Below are 17,110 nucleotides of genomic sequence, written 5' to 3'. Positions count from 1 at the left end.
TGAAAATCCCTTGCAAGTTAGTACTGGTAAATGCATAGTTATTTTAACTCCATAAAGAAGTAAACATCATCATATTCCTCATGAAAAACTCCAGCAAGAGCCACTGGCGCGGTTTGAATATAAACAACCAGCACTAAATGACTTCATCAAGCTACAATCCCTGTGCTCAGCGATTTAGAGGAAATCAGCAGCTTAACCAAGGTTTATTTTTTTTTTCTTTTGCTGAGCAATTGGGGGCCAAAAATAAAACACTATTACATCAAACTGCAGACAAATAAAAATCTGAATATATTTGCTGTCTTCTCAGGGCCTTTCTGAACCTAATGAACACAGCAGAGCCCAAAGCTGTCAAGATGTTTCTTGCCGTTAGGCACTGGGGGAGATTGTCCATTAAGTCCTGATGGCATTATCAGTTCTGAGGGTAAAGTAGGGGAAAGTTCAGAAGTATGTAAATATTTTCTAATAGATGAAAGTGATATCTAACACATTCCCCTGCCCTTTTCAAGTGAAGGCAAGATGAATTATCTGCATTAATCAGCATGTTGAAAAACTTCTGGATTGCCAAGTGTATTCCTGTGGGTGGTGGGAAACATGTAAATATGATGTACAGCAATCTGTTGAAAAGAGCCAATGTTTTTGACTTTGTGAGTACATATGAAATGTGAAACAGCTTAGTCAGGTATGTGGCATTGGTCTTTCCAGTTAAAAAGATGAACATTTGTCTAACAACACTGGTGCACAGTGCTTGAGCTTTGAAATGCCAGTTTGCTCAGGACACTAGGCATTGTTAAAAGAACACTCTATGGGAGACAGGTTAAATCATTATCATCTCCAGCATAGATAACACTTATTGAACACTAAACAAATTATTTCATTTAATTTTCACAGCAACCCTTGGAGGAAAGTACAACTGGTATCATCACCATCTAACAGATAAGAAAAATGGAACATTGGAGTGGTTAGGTAATTTGGCCCCAAAGCACAAAGGTACTAAATGGTAGAGTCAGGATTTGAACCAGGTCAGTCTGACTCTCAGAGCCAATATCCTTCACAGCATTATGGTGAAGACTTTGTCCATCTTCTTAACTGAATGCCATTACAGGAGTTACTTAGCTTTGCTCTGCCTCTATTTCTTTGTCTATAAAAGGGGAAAAATTAATTTTATATCATTGGTTTGTGAGGATTAAATTATATACTGAATATAAAACATTCAGTAAAATGTCTTGTTATGCACGTCATGCTATGATTATTCTTTTAAAGTGTCTAATTCAAGAGTTGGGAAAAATCTAATTACCATCCACTTTTCTCATTTGGCAAGTAGGAGTTGGACTGAGTAAATGAAATTTATTGCCAACAGAGCTCACATTCATGGACCTACACTGATAGAACTTGGAGGAGTCCACATTAAGCCTTCTTCATAGTAATTGATGAGGATATTGGGGTCCAAAGAGCCAAGTCATCACTGGGGTTTTAGACTGGGGAACCGGGCCTTGGTAGAACTCTTCAAAGTTGCTGATGTGCCTTTCCACGTGAGTACAATGAACTCTTATCTACCCTTCTGCTTTCATTTCATTGCTTGAATGTGTCCTTTGTAAACAGTGACCCCACATTGTTATCAATCAAGTACATGTTAGTTCAACATGTTTTTTTCATATTTATAAATGTGAAAAATAAAATTTTTATCTTCCCAGAACTTAAAAATCCCTTGCCTATGAAAGTTCACTTTTCTTTTGGACATGTATTGAAAGAAGCACAGCATATATCGACTCCTTTAAAAGCCAATTTGAGGAAGCAAACCCAGAGCAATCACAATTATAGATATATATGTAAATATATTTAAATATTATCTAAAACAATATATTTTATAAATATATGTATTTTTACCTTGAAAGTCCATATAAAACAACAGTTCCAAGTTAGGATGGGCAACAAACATGTGTGCTCATTATATTTGGTTTTTTAAACTTTATTATTAAATAGAAAGGTTCTGATATTTGGGTCTATTATGTTCACAACACTTTAAAACATTCTCATTTTATCATCAGTAACCCCATGACGTAGGTATTATGATCCTCATTTTAAAATGAGGTAACTGAAGATGTTTGGTAATTTACTGAACATCCTACAGCTACAAGGGGCAAAACTGAGACTAAAATCCAAGTCTTTATGATACCCAAAGCTCAAGATTTTTCCATTATTCTAGGCTGCTTTGAATGGGATTATGCACTACAGTTTATTTTTACCACACATATTATTTCCCATTCCACTTTTCATTTTGCTGATTGTATCAGTCACAGTCCAGTCAGGGAAAGAGAATTACACATTTTGGAAATCATGACTATAGCAGAGGAACTGGATTTTACAATTGTGATTTTAAAATGTGAAAGAGTTGAGAAGTAAAGGCCTGGCTGGAGGAGGGAATCAGAGGGTCATAGAATAGTCTCTAGCCACTTTCCCTGAAGCACTAGTGCCTGGAGTGAGTCAGTGCTTGTGAGGGAATCTGAGAAGTCTAGCATGTCTAGCTGCCCCCCAGGGATTGCAAAAGAGAAGCTCGTGGAAGGGTCTGTGGACGCTGGCACCTTGTGGAAGCTGCTGCCCCTACAGCTCTGCAGCCAGGTATGTGTATCATGCTTAATAGGACAAAGGCCAAACTCAACAGCTGGACAAAGAAGCCTCCTCATGATCTCTTTTCTGTTGATTTTGCCCGCTTCATCCTATACCACTACCTTACCACATTTTTCTTCAGCAGTACAAACTGTACTCATCTTGTAGGTTTTGTGTGAGAATCCAATGAGATAAAGAATAGGCCTGGTGTGGTGGCTTATGCCTGTAATCCCAGCAATTTGGGAGGCCGAGGCGGGTGGATCACGAGGTCAGGAGATCGAGACCATCCTGGTTAACACGGTGAAACCCCCTCTCTACTGAAAATACAAAAAATTAGCCGGGCATGGTGGCGGGTGTCTGTAGTCCCAGCTACTCAGGAGGCTGAGGCAGGAGAATGGCGTGAACCTGGGAGGCGGAGCTTGCAGTGATCTGAGATTGTGCCATTGCACTCCAGGCTGGGGGACAGAGCAAGACTCCGTCAAAAAAAAAAAAAAAAAAAAAAAAGGAATACGACAGCGTCTAGGACAATGATGGGCACAAAACAGATGACCAATTATCACTCAGCTTCTAAGTTGTAAACAAGAGACCTACTTCAGCTGGTTGAAGCATGTAAGTTTATTCCAGGTTATTAGGTGGCTCAGAGGAGGCCAAATCAGCTTGGTGGGCATATGAACAGAAACAATATCCAAACTATACTATGTGTCTGTCCTAGCAGCAAGCCTGCTGCAGCTACCACTAGGCACAGACACCACAACAGGCACTGCTAATGCTGGTCCCCGGCTCCAGAGTTGCCACCACTGTTATTTCCAGAAACCAGAGTCCTCTGTATCAGTCTCACATGAAAATAAAGTTCATACTGTTGTGTTCTCACTCTGCTGTCTTCTAAATCAAAATCTTACATGGACGTGTCTGACTGGTAAAGCCTAAGTCACACAACTATGCTCTTGCTGCAAGGGAGACTGGGAAAGTAAGAAAGAAAGGGGAAATTGTCCCCTTGGAAACTTGTCAAAGACTGATTTTCTGCAGGCTGCCTTCTAGAAAATGTCCTTTGCAACTTGATGGAAACTGGCTATAGCACAGGCTTAAGGCACTCAATTCTGGCCAACATGAGTCTTGGATCCCAGGAGAAGGGCTGGTACTTCCTGAGTCTTGAATGCAGATTGAAGTGTTGGAGCTCAAACCAATAGCTTGATACAACTACAATAGCAAGTTTTGGTCCTCACCTTCCTCCTTATACCAGGAGAAGGCCAGGGTTATCCTCACATCATGAAAGCTTAGGGTAGTGTTAATAGAGATGTTTATAAGATATGACAATGTCACAAAGAGAGTCAATGTTCTACCATGTTGTATTAGTTCATTCTCATGCTGCTAATAAAGAAATATCCAAGACTGGGTAATTTATAAAGAAAGAGGTTTAATTGACTCATAGTTCAGCATGGCTGGGGAGGCCTTAGGAAACTTACAATCATGGCAAAAGAGAAAGTAAACATGTCCTTCTTCACGTGATGGCAGCAAGGAGAATAAGCAAAGGGGGGAAAAGCCCCTTATAAAACCATCAGAACTCACTATCACAAGACTAGCGTTAAGGTAACTGCCCCCATGATTCCATTACCTCCCACCAGGTCCCTCCCACAACACATGGGGATTATGGAAACTACTAATCATCTTAATACAATTCAAGATGAGATTTGTGTGGGGACACAGCCAAACCATATCACGTGTTATATGACTATTGTACCCTGAGCCTTCACTACCTGAGGGGAGGGGCCATTGCTAATCACATAGTTCATAAGTACCATGGCCCAAGGTTGGGATCTCTCTCTAGGAGTCTGCTGTCTGGCCCTGGTAAGCCTCTGTGCTCTGCCCTAGAATGCAATGGATTACAGGGGCCTGCACAACTGCTACTGCTTCTATCTTTGTGAGCTCCGCTCATTTATTCATTTAGCCAGTTCCAGTGTGTGTGATAAATGGCATTTTCCCTTTTTACCCAAGAAAAAGTAACTGGCTTCCACCTTTGGGATATGAGTCTTTCAATGTGGAAAATTACCCAAATATAGGAAAGATACTAAAAAACACTGGGTAATCTCAAAGCCTGACAGATATCTACTACTCCAAATAAATGTTAATTTATAATTAATTTCCCCTTCCTCTTCCCTACTCACCTATTCTTGGTGGACTCCATTATCTTGGGGAGTTGATTTTGGCATCAGACAGGCCTGGGCAGGCCTGAGTCCCAGTTCTTCTTCTACTAAAACCATCAGGCCTTGGGAAATTAACATTGTCTCTTATGAGTCTCAGTTGCCCATTTGTGAAATAAGGCATACCAATAAGACTTATTTTAAAGGATAATTGTTATAATTAAATGAAGTAAAGTATGCGAATAACTTACTACTATGTCAAGCACATAAGAAACACCTAAGAAATGCAAGCAGTTCTTATAGGAAGACTTCAAGGAAAGTAGTTCTATTGTGATCTTTATTGTTTAGGGCTTGGTCTGGTGATAGTCTATTCTCTTACTAACACTCACCCTAAAACCCATTTCCACTGACAATTTTGGGAAATATGCTCTTCATTAATGGAAGAGTGAGGAGGAGAGAAAGGACAGGAAAAACACATAAGGCTCACAGAAGTTCATGCCTATGTATCACAGGTAGACAACAAACTCAATTTAAATCACAAAAGTGCAAAGCAGCATAGTGCAGAGCAAAAGTTGGCCTTGCGGTCATAATCCAATGCTGAACTTCAGGACTGTTTTTTCCTAGCTGTGGGACCTTGGCACTGGCACTTGAGATCCACTAGTTTATTCATCCAGCCAGTCATACAGGCAGCAAACATTATTGATCAACTGTCATATGCCAGATGTGACCTGGTGTGAATGATACAGAGGATTCTGTAAGGGAGACAGGCATGGTGGCAAATACTCATAATTCACTGTGAAAGATGTGATAATAGAGATGTTTACAAGATATAATAATGGCACAAAGGGAGTTTAAGACTTCCTGGGTGTAGGGGAGGACTCGGGATGCTGTACACAGTCGGCTGCATTGCGACTGGGTTTCAAAGACTATTAACTAAAAAAATCATGAGATCTATAAATCTGGAGAAGAGACTTTATTTCTTATAAGGGTTACACCCTGTCAATATGGTTCTCCTGCAGGCTGGGACGTATAGCCTTTGGCAAAGACCAGAAGACAGACACTTCAAGGGAGGTCAAAGGAGGGGGGGTTGGGGCAGGAGCTTTATGATGAAATGGGTTTGGCTAATTATACATATTCAACAGGTTACAAGAGGAACTATAAATACTCATGAAAGTGGTCCTAAAGCATATGCATTCACTATACACACATGTAACATATGACCCATGTTCATTTTGTTGATGGAGACTTAATATTGTAATATCTACAATTAGGCCCTAGATGTCAAAGGCAAAAGCTGAGACATGAAGGCAATCAAGTGTGCAGACTCTATAAAACTGGCCAGAACTAGTCTGTGGTTGGTGCTGTTCTTACCAGGAGAAAGTTACTGAGATAAGTCTCTTATTTAGCCAAAGCTGTAGTTATGGCTCTTGTGGAGCAGGTAGGGTGGGAGCGGGGACTGAGGTGGTGTTGGTCAGTTAGTCAGTAGTCAATAGTCGCAGTGAATTGAATGTGACTTTGAACAACTGAAAGCAAATTGTTTGAATATTGCTTTCCTTAAGGCCCTGTGCTTGTTAGGCTGCCACAGAACAAGAAAAACCTTGTGGAAGTTAGAGCATAGTTCATTCTTTAAAGGTAGGGTGCAGGACTTAAGTACCCCTTGCCTGGAACAGCCTTAGGCTCTGTTTATAGTTTGGTATTTTATTGTCACAAAGAGTCTGTTCCGGCTACTTTAACATTAATGCTGGTTGGTTGTGTCTAAACTGCAAAAGGGAAGGGGTATAATGAGACGTGTCTAACTTCCTGTCCTGTCATGGCCAGGAACTCAGTTTTTAAGGTTTCTCTGGGCTCCCTCTGGCTAAGATGGTGTGATGGTGTCCATTCAGTCAGTTGAGAGGCTTGGGATTTCACTTTTAGTTTACAAGACTGAGTAGGAATTTTCAAGGCAGGCAAATGGAAAAAGGACATTTTAGACAAGGAGAAAAGTCTTATGCCTACACCTTACAACAGATTAATCCTGCCCTGACAGAAATCAAAGGGCCTAGATAATCAGTAATCAGATATTCTTTTAATGGGTAAAGCTTTTAACAACAGAAAACTCCTTATCCTCCTCATCATCATAATCATCATAAACATCAATAACCAAAGCACCAGTAAGCAGTTAAGTTTAGGTTCACAGGATTAGCCCAGGCAGAGTGAGTATTCTTTGTATTTAACAAAGGCTAATTCTGGAAGAGGATACTGAGTCATTTGCCTAAGTCTCTGGCATTTTCACACTTTTACTGCCAGTATCACATATCAGTGAACATTATTCTGGAGACCTCCAGAAAGAGTCATATTTTCAGAGTGAGAAGGCAGGAATAAGAGGTAATCACTATGTTACAATTACATCAGAAAGGAAGAAATTGGCTATATGAACTAACATTTCTGAGATATAGTGTGAGTATGGTTACAGATATAACATATTTGACATAGTAAACCAATGTAGTTTGATTTCCTGAGAGAGAGAGAGAGAGAGAGAGAGAGAGAGAGAGAGAGAGAGAGAGAGATGGAACTCTGGTCTCTTTTCGTCTTCTTATAAGGACACCAATCCCATCATGGGTGCTTCACCTTCATCTAGATCTAATTATTTCCCGAAGACTTACCTCCAAATACCATCACATTGGAGATTAAAGCTTTGGAATATTAATTCTTGGAGACACAAACATGCAGTCCATAGTAGGGAGGCATAACTCAGGATATGGCAGAAAGGAAACAAAAGCCCATCCCTTCTCACTCAGGTAGACTGCAGCAGGAAGACAGGCAGAGGTAGAGCTAGCAGGAAGCACTTTATGATCCTCAGTTTTCCCTTCTTAAAGGTTCCCTCTGATATGAAATCTCAGAAATATCCAGAGAGCCATGAGAAAATGATGGGCATTAGAGATGGATGAAGTAAGCATTAAGTCTGAAGGAGTCCTAGATAAGACCTCTTTAAGATGGTCCAGTATATGGCAAAAAAGTGGTGGAAGGGAACTTGAGAGGTGAGTATGAGGCTTCACTCTATGCTCCTATGCCTTGCATAGCATTCAGGTAACCCAGGTGTTCTCCCATGTCCTTGTGAGTAGGTGCACAGAATGCCAGACCTGTATAGAATCAAAGAGGCTCCCATGCACAAAGATTTTGTAACTAAGGGAAGGTGGCTGAGACCATGGATGTCAGTAGTAAGGGCCAGTACATCACCTCAGCAGGTCTAATGGGACAAGTCATACCTCAGTGGTCAGCAGTCTAGAAGCTAAGCAGCTCGGACATGTAGCAAAGACCTGCAAGGACCTGGATCCTCACTCCTTAAAGTATGTGCAAGGACCAGCAGCATCAGCATCACTGAATCTTGTTAGATATGAAGAATCTTGGGCACCATCCTGGAACTACTGAATCAGAATCTGCACTCTGACTAGATGAACATTTAATTCATGTCACATTTAAGTTTCAGAAGCAGTGATCTAGAAGACATTGTATAGATCCAAGGCCTCTGCCTCTCTCCTCTAACCCATCATGAGATTATACACCAAAATCACCCTCTGTAGCCATGTGCTCTCTTAGAGAGAAGCAACAGACAGGAGAAAATGTGAAGACCAAGAATTATACAGAGACTCAGTTTTCTAAAGACATCTGAATTCTTGAATTGGACCAAGTTTACTAGATTGGACCAAAACTGGTCCCTCAAGATTAATCAGAGGTGGAAAAATGAAACTACATTTTCTTTGCCCATTTGAAAGTAGTAGGGTTAGATTATAAGGCCTGCCATAAAATGATCATTGCATTTGGGGGGAAAATAGACACTATTTTCCTGGTTTTTGACGTTTTCATTACTCATGATTCTTCTCAGTCAGGTAAAAATGAATGCTGCATATATTGTATGATTTCTCATTTGCTGTTTCATATCCCTCACCTATTTTTATAGTCTTTTGGGCATTTACATTTTTTGACTCATTTCTTACTGAATGGATTCACAGGTCTATTTGCACAGTAGGAGATGCAGCTTAAAGCTGAGCTTTTTTGCTTTGTTCTGCACTGGGATTTAGGCAAGTCTGTACATATCTATGCAGCTGATAGAGGAGACCGGCAGGACTCTATTTACTTAAAGGAATAAAGACCCATTTAGTAAAGAATTAATCTTAGAGGAAGAGAGTGGAGGTAAAGGAAAAGGATCACTGGGTCTCAAAGTATAATATATAGCAAGTCTTGAAAATTAGATATTTTGTTGTTATAAAGGAGTTTCTAAGATTCTTTTACTCCCAATTAACAGATAAAGTACCAGGACTCTTGGGACTTATTGATGCTTAGAGAGGTATCATTCAGGACCTGACAGGGAGGAAACAAAAAGCCCAACCCTTCTGGCTCAGTTAGTTCATGGACAATGAAGAAGAGTGGGGTCTCACTCAGACTGTCTCTTACTTCATCAGGGAACTGAGGGTCCATTGGGCATAACCTCCTTCAGCTCCCCAGTATTGTCCCTGTAAATAGCTATATTAGTATTCATCCACAGCAACTTTTCTCTTGTCTCAGCAACGTCTTGTTGCACGTTTTATCACATATTTCCCTTGACTCCATCCCTTCCCACATCTTTGTTTTTGCGGGGGGATGGAATTTCACTCTTGTTGCCCAGGCTGCAGTGCAATGGTGCGATCTGGGCTCAATGCAACCTGTGTCTCCCGGGTTCAAGCATTTCTCCTGCTTCAGTCTCCCGAGTAGCTGGGGTTAGATTACAGGCATGCGCTACCACGCCCAGCTAATTTTGTATTTTTAGTAGAGACAGGGTTTTTCCATGTTAGTCAGGCTGGTTATGAACTCCCTACCTCGGCCTCCCAAAGTGCTGGGATTACAGGTGTGAGCCACTGAGCCCGGCCCCCTTCCCACCTCTTTAGGGACCTCCTATCATCAGAGAGAAAAGTCTTTTCCTCTGTCCTCTTAGGTTTAGTCCCTGAGGATCTGCAAATTAAACTAACAAAACACAGATTAACAGGAGGAAAGAACATAAGTTGTATTAACACTTACATGCACAAGAGGTCACAGAAAAGAAGTGAAACTCAAGAAGTGGTTAGACTTTGGAGTTATATAATTTTAACAAGGGAAAAATGTTTTGGGGTTTAAGGGACTATAAATTATGGAGAAATGACTAGAAATATATAGGGGGACTAATGAAACACAAGGGATATTTTAGAAAGGTCTGTTTATTCATACTCATCTCTATGTTGACTTTCTGTTTCTGGTGATAAGAGTCACTCTTTTCTTGGTGGCAAGGAGGGCATCTTCACAGAGGTAAATTTATGCCCTCATTTTAAGCACATGATAGGAAGGCAGAAAACCCTTCCTGCATCTGCTGATATTCAATCAACTTCAGCTAAAAAAAATCCTTAGGCCAGAGTGGTATATATTGGGGTGGCATGTTCTAATACCCCTCACTATATAGAGCACAACCTCCCTTTGTTATGGCTTTATTCCTCCCACACTTGCTTCTTTCTCTCTTCCTGCAAACATATTCAAAATTTTCTCATCTCAATGATCCTTCCGCTTGCCCTTCCATATTCACTCAAAATAATATTCATTGAGTGCTTACCAAGGGCAAGCATTGTTCTAGATGCTGAGGGTATTGTGAGTGAACAATCCAGATGTAATCTCTGTCTTCCTGAAATGTATAGTCTAGCGTCACCATCCTCTCTAGCTACCATCCAATCTTATTTCCTCCTCATCTGAACCTCAGAGTAATCCATGCTGCCTGATCTTCCTCCTGTGATCACTTCTTAAATTAGTGCCATCCTGTCATTGAAGCCAAAAACCTAGGAGCTCATCCTAGTTTCATCCTGCTCCTTACCCTTCCTACCACCAAATCCTGTTGATATGATCTAAAATTTTTCAAAATGATTCCCCTTCTCTCTGTCTCTACTGCCATGTTTCTAGACTGGACTTAATCATCTTTTGTTCCTCAGTGGTTATTATAACTGGCCTTCCTGCCTCTAGTTTTAGCTCCATTAAGTCCACCTTCCAGACAGAGGCTATAGAGGTCACCCCTATGCTTATAACCCCTCAAAAATATTCTCAATTTCCTATAGGATACAGTGCAAGTTCCTCAGTGGGGCCTCATATTTTTGTAACTGCCTTCATCTCCAGCCTCATTAACTCCCCACACTCTCTCTACTTGCAGGTATCCACATAGAGCATGCTTGGCATGTGTAGGTACTTAACCTTATAACTGCCTGGAACAACCTTTCTCAGGCCTTCTTGATATCTACCTTCAGATGTTCTGAGATTTATTCTTCAAGGCGCTGCTTTTAGAACAGCCTTCCCAGAGAGTCCTTCTTTCTGGAGGGAAGAATTGTTGTTCTTCCTCTATGCGTCCATAGTAGCTTTTATGTTATTTTATAGCTCGCTGTTCTATCTTTCTCACCAGGCAGTGAGGTCCTTTAAAAAGGTGATTGGCAGATGGTTGGTGCTGAACTGTTGTGGAATCAGGTATCAGATAAGCCTTGATCTGAGTCTTTATCTTCTTCCATGATTGAGTGAGATTCCCTGAGCTACTGACATGGCGTCCAGTCTCAACTGTGGTTTTATCTAAAGTGTCATTGAATATCCAGCTTCTCTTCCTATCAATGAGACATTAATGGCTCTATCTTAGCTTTCCACTCACCGCCCCATTAAGCCTGTCCTATGGTAGGAACTCCACTTGACCTGTGGCTGTGGGAGAAATATCTATGATGCACCATCACTATCACTTGCCTAGATCTTATCCCAGCACACTTGGTTCTCTTTCCATTTAGACTAAAATCAAACATTTAAGGGTGAAGTTGGGGGTTAAGCAAACATATGTGGATACATTTGAGAAACAGACCATCAGCATTACATGCCTTTTGAGCCTTTTAGTGTTTGAGACCTAAGATTTTATTTGTTTACTCACCCAATCATTTTATATAAATGTATATTTACATTTAAGCATTCTTTTAAAGCCACTGCATAGCTTCACTATGACCAGATAATGAAGATTCTTGACTATGGAGTGTCATGGAGGTATTCAAACCCCCAGGATGGGGACTGAGGCCAGCAGATAGATGTTAGGCAAACTCTTCTGCTGAGACATGTTTCCCCTGCACAAACACAGATACAAATGTCAGAGCTGGAAAGGAGACCTTAGGGATCATCCTGATGAGCTATCATTTTAGAGATGCAGACACTAAGCCTATTAAAATTTTAAGTCAGTGCCTTCAGATGTTATCCCATGGATAGTGATGGGTAGCATTTGAATGTCCTGGAAAAATGGTTACAAATACTATATGAATTCCCTGTTCCTATCCCATTGGCAGTGATTTAACTCAGGTGTAGGTTGGAAATCATCGGTTTCAGTAATTTGTCAAGTTATTGGGTCACAGTCAGCATTAGAACATGGGTTCTCTGCTTTCTACAGTACAACAGATGGCCTTCCTCCATCTATTTAACAATAAACAATTCTATCTTTTTTCTACGGAATGCACGTGGGACCCTAACTCGGTCACACACTTCTTGCTATTCCTCCCAGATTTGTCCTATTCACAAATTGGATAAATAAATCATCTTAGTTTTCACATCGCTTATAAAATGTTCACAAAGACAAAACAACACTGGAGCCTTTCAGCTCACATTAGAACCTCCAGTGGTGGATACTATCCCGTCAACCTGCATCCCTTTGGGATTCTTCATTTGCCTAATTGGCAATTTTTCCTTTTGAACCCAATCCAACCCTTATTTCTCTATTTTGTCCCAAAATGATGTTATGAAAAATGTCAAATGTGTGGTTGACATACAGAAACATTATATCCAACTTTTCCCTCAAACTTACAGGCTTGTGAAACTATCAACAAATCATTTGTAAAAATTAAAATGAACCTGATCTCTATTTCTTAATATTCTCTCCTTCTTTAAAGCCTGTGACCCAGGTCTCCTGGTTTTCTTTATATCTTTCTGACAATTACCTCTCTAACGCACTGGCTATTTCTCTATTTTTCTTAGCCCAGTTTCTATCACTTCTATATTCTCACATCATTTTACATACTCTTCCCAGGTTGTCTCATCTAAATTGAAGAATTCAACCACCATCTATTTGCTAATGACTCCAAGATCTATGACCAGTCTTTCCAAAATATAGGCCCCATGTTCTCATCTACACCTGAATGTTTGGCTGCAGTCTTATACCAGCGATACCAGTCATTTTTTGTTTGCCAACATTCCCTTCTTAGAGACGTGCCCACATACCATAAAGAGTAGTCACATAAATCACTCTGTGACTTCATCCCTCAGGCCATAGCTGACTTGGCCGGAGTGGATATCTCATCCAAGCTGGTCCAGTCAGATTCCATTGTGTAGGAATCAATCACCTCCGTCATTAAGGTGATATAGGGCTTGGAATTGTGTCCTGAGGATAAGTAAGCAGAGAAAGCCAGTATACAGGGAGAATCCAGAGATTAGGCTAGACATGCAAAGGGAAGCAAAGCAAAGGATATCATGATTTCAGAAAGATAGAGATGGAATAGGTGGCTGCCTGAGAATTTTCCAGTGCCAGCAAGCCTATGCTTTATTGCTTTCATTGTATTTCATGAGATTAACCATTCCTTTTTCAAATACAATTTGAAAACCTACTTTATGCCAGGAAGTTTGCTAGGTATAAGAGAAATTTTGTTGAATAAGGAAAACATGGTCTATGACCCCACAGATCTACATTTGAATGCCCTCTCACAGTAAATTCTTGTTTCCTTGCATTTATTTGAGTGTGTTTGTTTCTTGCATTCCATCAATCTATACTCAATTCTTTTTTTTCCCTTTTAAAAAAATTTTTGTTTTTCTGGGTAAGCACTTAATTCTTAATATATCTCAAACCAACCTAGTCTTCCTCACTATGCCAGCTCCTTCTCCAAAAAGCCTACAATCTTGATCAGCGGTAGTATGCCCAATCTTGATTAACTGGGTAGTATGCCCAGTTTTCAAAACCCGGTTTCAGAAACCTCACAGTTGCCCTTTGTTCTTCCTCTGCTTCACTACATATCTAGTCCATTACCAAATACTTTGGGTTCTACCTCAAAATGCCCTTCCTTTAAGAGCTTACTTTTTGTCCTTATTTTTATCTTGCCCCGGGTTAGATTCTTTTCACCTCCCACTTGGGTGTTTCAACCACCTCCTGTCAGATCTACCTGCTGAATATCTCCCTCACAGCTCATCCTCCATGATGTCATCAGACCTCTTCCTAGGATCCATGCTGGATCTTGACACATACCTCCTAAACATGTCCACTGGCTTTCCATTATCACAAAAATAAAACCCAGACACCTTATACAAAAGACGCTACATGATCTGGTCCAAATTCCTCTCAGGTGCTCTCTCCCACAACTTGTATTCCAGTGATTTCCAGTCACTAATTAAACATATAGCATTTTCTGAGTTTGCACATTTTTAATAATATACATTTCCTTCTGTCTAAAAAGGCTATCCTCAGGTCTTGGCCTGGCAAAGTCATCTTTTAAGACCAGCTCAAATATCATCTATTCTGAGCCAGGCAGAGGACATGTTCTCTAAAGGCATTCTGTTCATCCCTCTGGCATAATCTAGCAGAGAGTGACAAGAGATTACAATAAGAATCCCTTATGACCTGGCCTTGTTGTTAACAAAGTTATCTCGTTTGAACCATATAATGACAGATGAGGCAGGAAGGCATCCCATTTCATAGATGAGAAAATGGGCTTGAGACAACAAATATCCTCCTCAGGGTCATGTGGACAGGATGGGATCCAGATTTTGTAGCCAGAATCTGGCCACATAAAAGATGTGAGCCGAGGTGCTTCAGGAGTTCTGCACACATTTGATTTGTATTTTATTTTAAAACATACATTTTAATAATGAAAAAAAGATTGATACAAAATTCACCATTTTAGCCATTTTAAAATGTGCAATCTAATAGTTTTTAGTATATTCACAATGTCATACAACTGTTACCATTACGTAACTCCAGAATATTCCCATCGCTCCCAAAAGAAACCCTATACCTCACAATCCCACCCTCCACCTGTCCTTGGTAACTGCTTTTGTCACTATGAATTTACCTATTTTGGATATTTCACATGAAGGAAGTTATACAATATGTGACCTTTTTTGTGTGGCTTCTTTCCTTAGCATAATGTTTTCAAGGCTCATCTATGGTGTAGCATGTATCAGTGCTTCATTCTTTTTTATTGCATAATAATATTTCATTGAATGGATATACTACATTTTGTTTATCCATTCATCAACTGATAGACATTTGGGTTGTTTCCACTTTTTGGCTCTTGTGAATAGTGTTACTATGAACATTCCTGTACGCGTTTTTGTGTGAACATATATTTTCAATTCTCTTGGGCATATACCTAGGTATATAACTGTAGGGTCATATGGCAAATCTTTAACTTTTGAGGGATTGCCAAACTTTTTCCAGAGCACTGCACCATTTTATAATATATTCCCACCAGCAATGTATTAAAGGTTCCAATTTATCCATACCCTTACCAACAGTTGTTATTTTTTTGGTTTATTATTATTATTATTCTTATAGTGGTACTAGTGGGTATGAAGTAGCATCTCATTGTGGTTTCTCATTTGCCTTTTTCTAATTCCTAATGAGCATCTGTTCACATGCTTATCGGCCATTTGCATATCTTCTTTGGAGAACTATCTATTCACATTCTTTGTCCATCTTTTAATTGGGTTATTTACCTTATTCTTGAGTTTTGTGAGGTTCTTTATATATTCTGGATGTATCTGATATATTATTTGCATAGATTTTCTTATATTCTCTGGGTCATCGTTTCCCTTTTTTGATAGTTTCCTTTTACACATAAAATATTTAATTTTGATTAAGTCCATTGATTGATTGATTGATTGCTGCTTGTGCTTTTGATGTCATATTTTAAAAACTGTTGCTTAACCAAAGGTCAAAAAGCTATATCACAGCTATATTTTCTTCTAAGAGTTTTACAGGTTTAGCACTTATATTTCGGTAAGCCTTAGATCCATTAGGGATAATTTCTATAAATGGTGTGAGGTAGAGGCCCAAATCACTCTTTGTATGTGAATATTCAGGTAACCTGGAATCATATATTGAAAAGACGATTCTTTCCTCATTTTAGTAGTCTTGGAATCCTTGCAAAATATTTATTGGCCATACATGTATGGTTTATTTCTGGACACTCAACTCTATTCCATTGGTATATGTCTACACTTACGCCAGTACCATGCTATTTTGATTACTACAGCTGTATAGAAAGTTTTGAAACTGAGAAGTGCAAGTCTTCCAACTTTGTTCTTATTTACTTCAATAATTTAAAAGAATGTGTATATCTTCTTCTAAAAATTTTTTTAAAGTACTATGTGCTTATTTTACACAGCTTAAAAATTTACCTAAGAATTTAAAATATAAATGAAGAGAGAGGCTTCGCCAGACATTGTCAACTCACTGTTAACATTTGAAGCATTTCCTTCCACTTTTACAAATGTGTCTGTATGTACATCTAAGTAAATAAATAATACACATTTTCATATTTATGGAAACTGAAATGCATAGTTTTATATCTTGCTTTTTTCCACATAGCATTATATCAGGAGCAATTTTCCATATTATTAAATATTCTTGGAAAATGTCATTTTACAGCTGCATTCTATTATATGGATGTATTATAGTCACTTCTCTAGAGCTGGACATGTAGGCTATTTCTAGTGTTTTCCTGGAATAAATGATAACGTAATAAACTTGCCTATATGTCTTTTTGTGCATGTTTAATATACTTCTTAGGATAGATATTATAAATAGAATCATTGGATCAAAGACTATTTTAAGAATCTTAATTTTTATGGTTAAATTCTGTACCATTCCTAATGAGGAATATGAATTCCAAGTTCTTTTTTCTTTTTTTTATTTTAGACGGAGTCTTGCTTTGTTACCCAGGCTGGAGTGCAGTGGCGCCATCTCAGCTCACTGCAAGCTCCGTCTCCCGGGCTCACACCATTCTCCTACCTCAGCCTCCCGAGTAGCTGGGACTACAGATGCCCGCCACCACGCCCGGCTAATTTTTGTATTTTGTTTAGTAGAGACGGGGTTTCACCGTGTCAGCCAAGATGGTCTCGACCTCCTGACCTCGTGACCCACCCGCCGCGGCCTTCCAAAGTGCTGGGATTACAGGCGTGAGCCACCGCGCCCGGCCAATGAATTAATTCCAAGTTCTTTCTGTATGAGTGCAAGTAACTTACCGGTTTTATGTGTAGCAAATTTTCTGCTAATTTTTTGTACCTACATTTAATTTTGGTAATTAAATATTTTGACTTATGGAAGCTCCAGATTTTCCTTG

The sequence above is a fragment of the Piliocolobus tephrosceles genome, chromosome 14 (genome assembly GCF_002776525.5).
Source record: "Piliocolobus tephrosceles isolate RC106 chromosome 14, ASM277652v3, whole genome shotgun sequence".
Taxonomy (NCBI): domain Eukaryota; kingdom Metazoa; phylum Chordata; class Mammalia; order Primates; family Cercopithecidae; genus Piliocolobus; species Piliocolobus tephrosceles.
Note: the sequence above shows the minus strand (reverse complement) of the source record.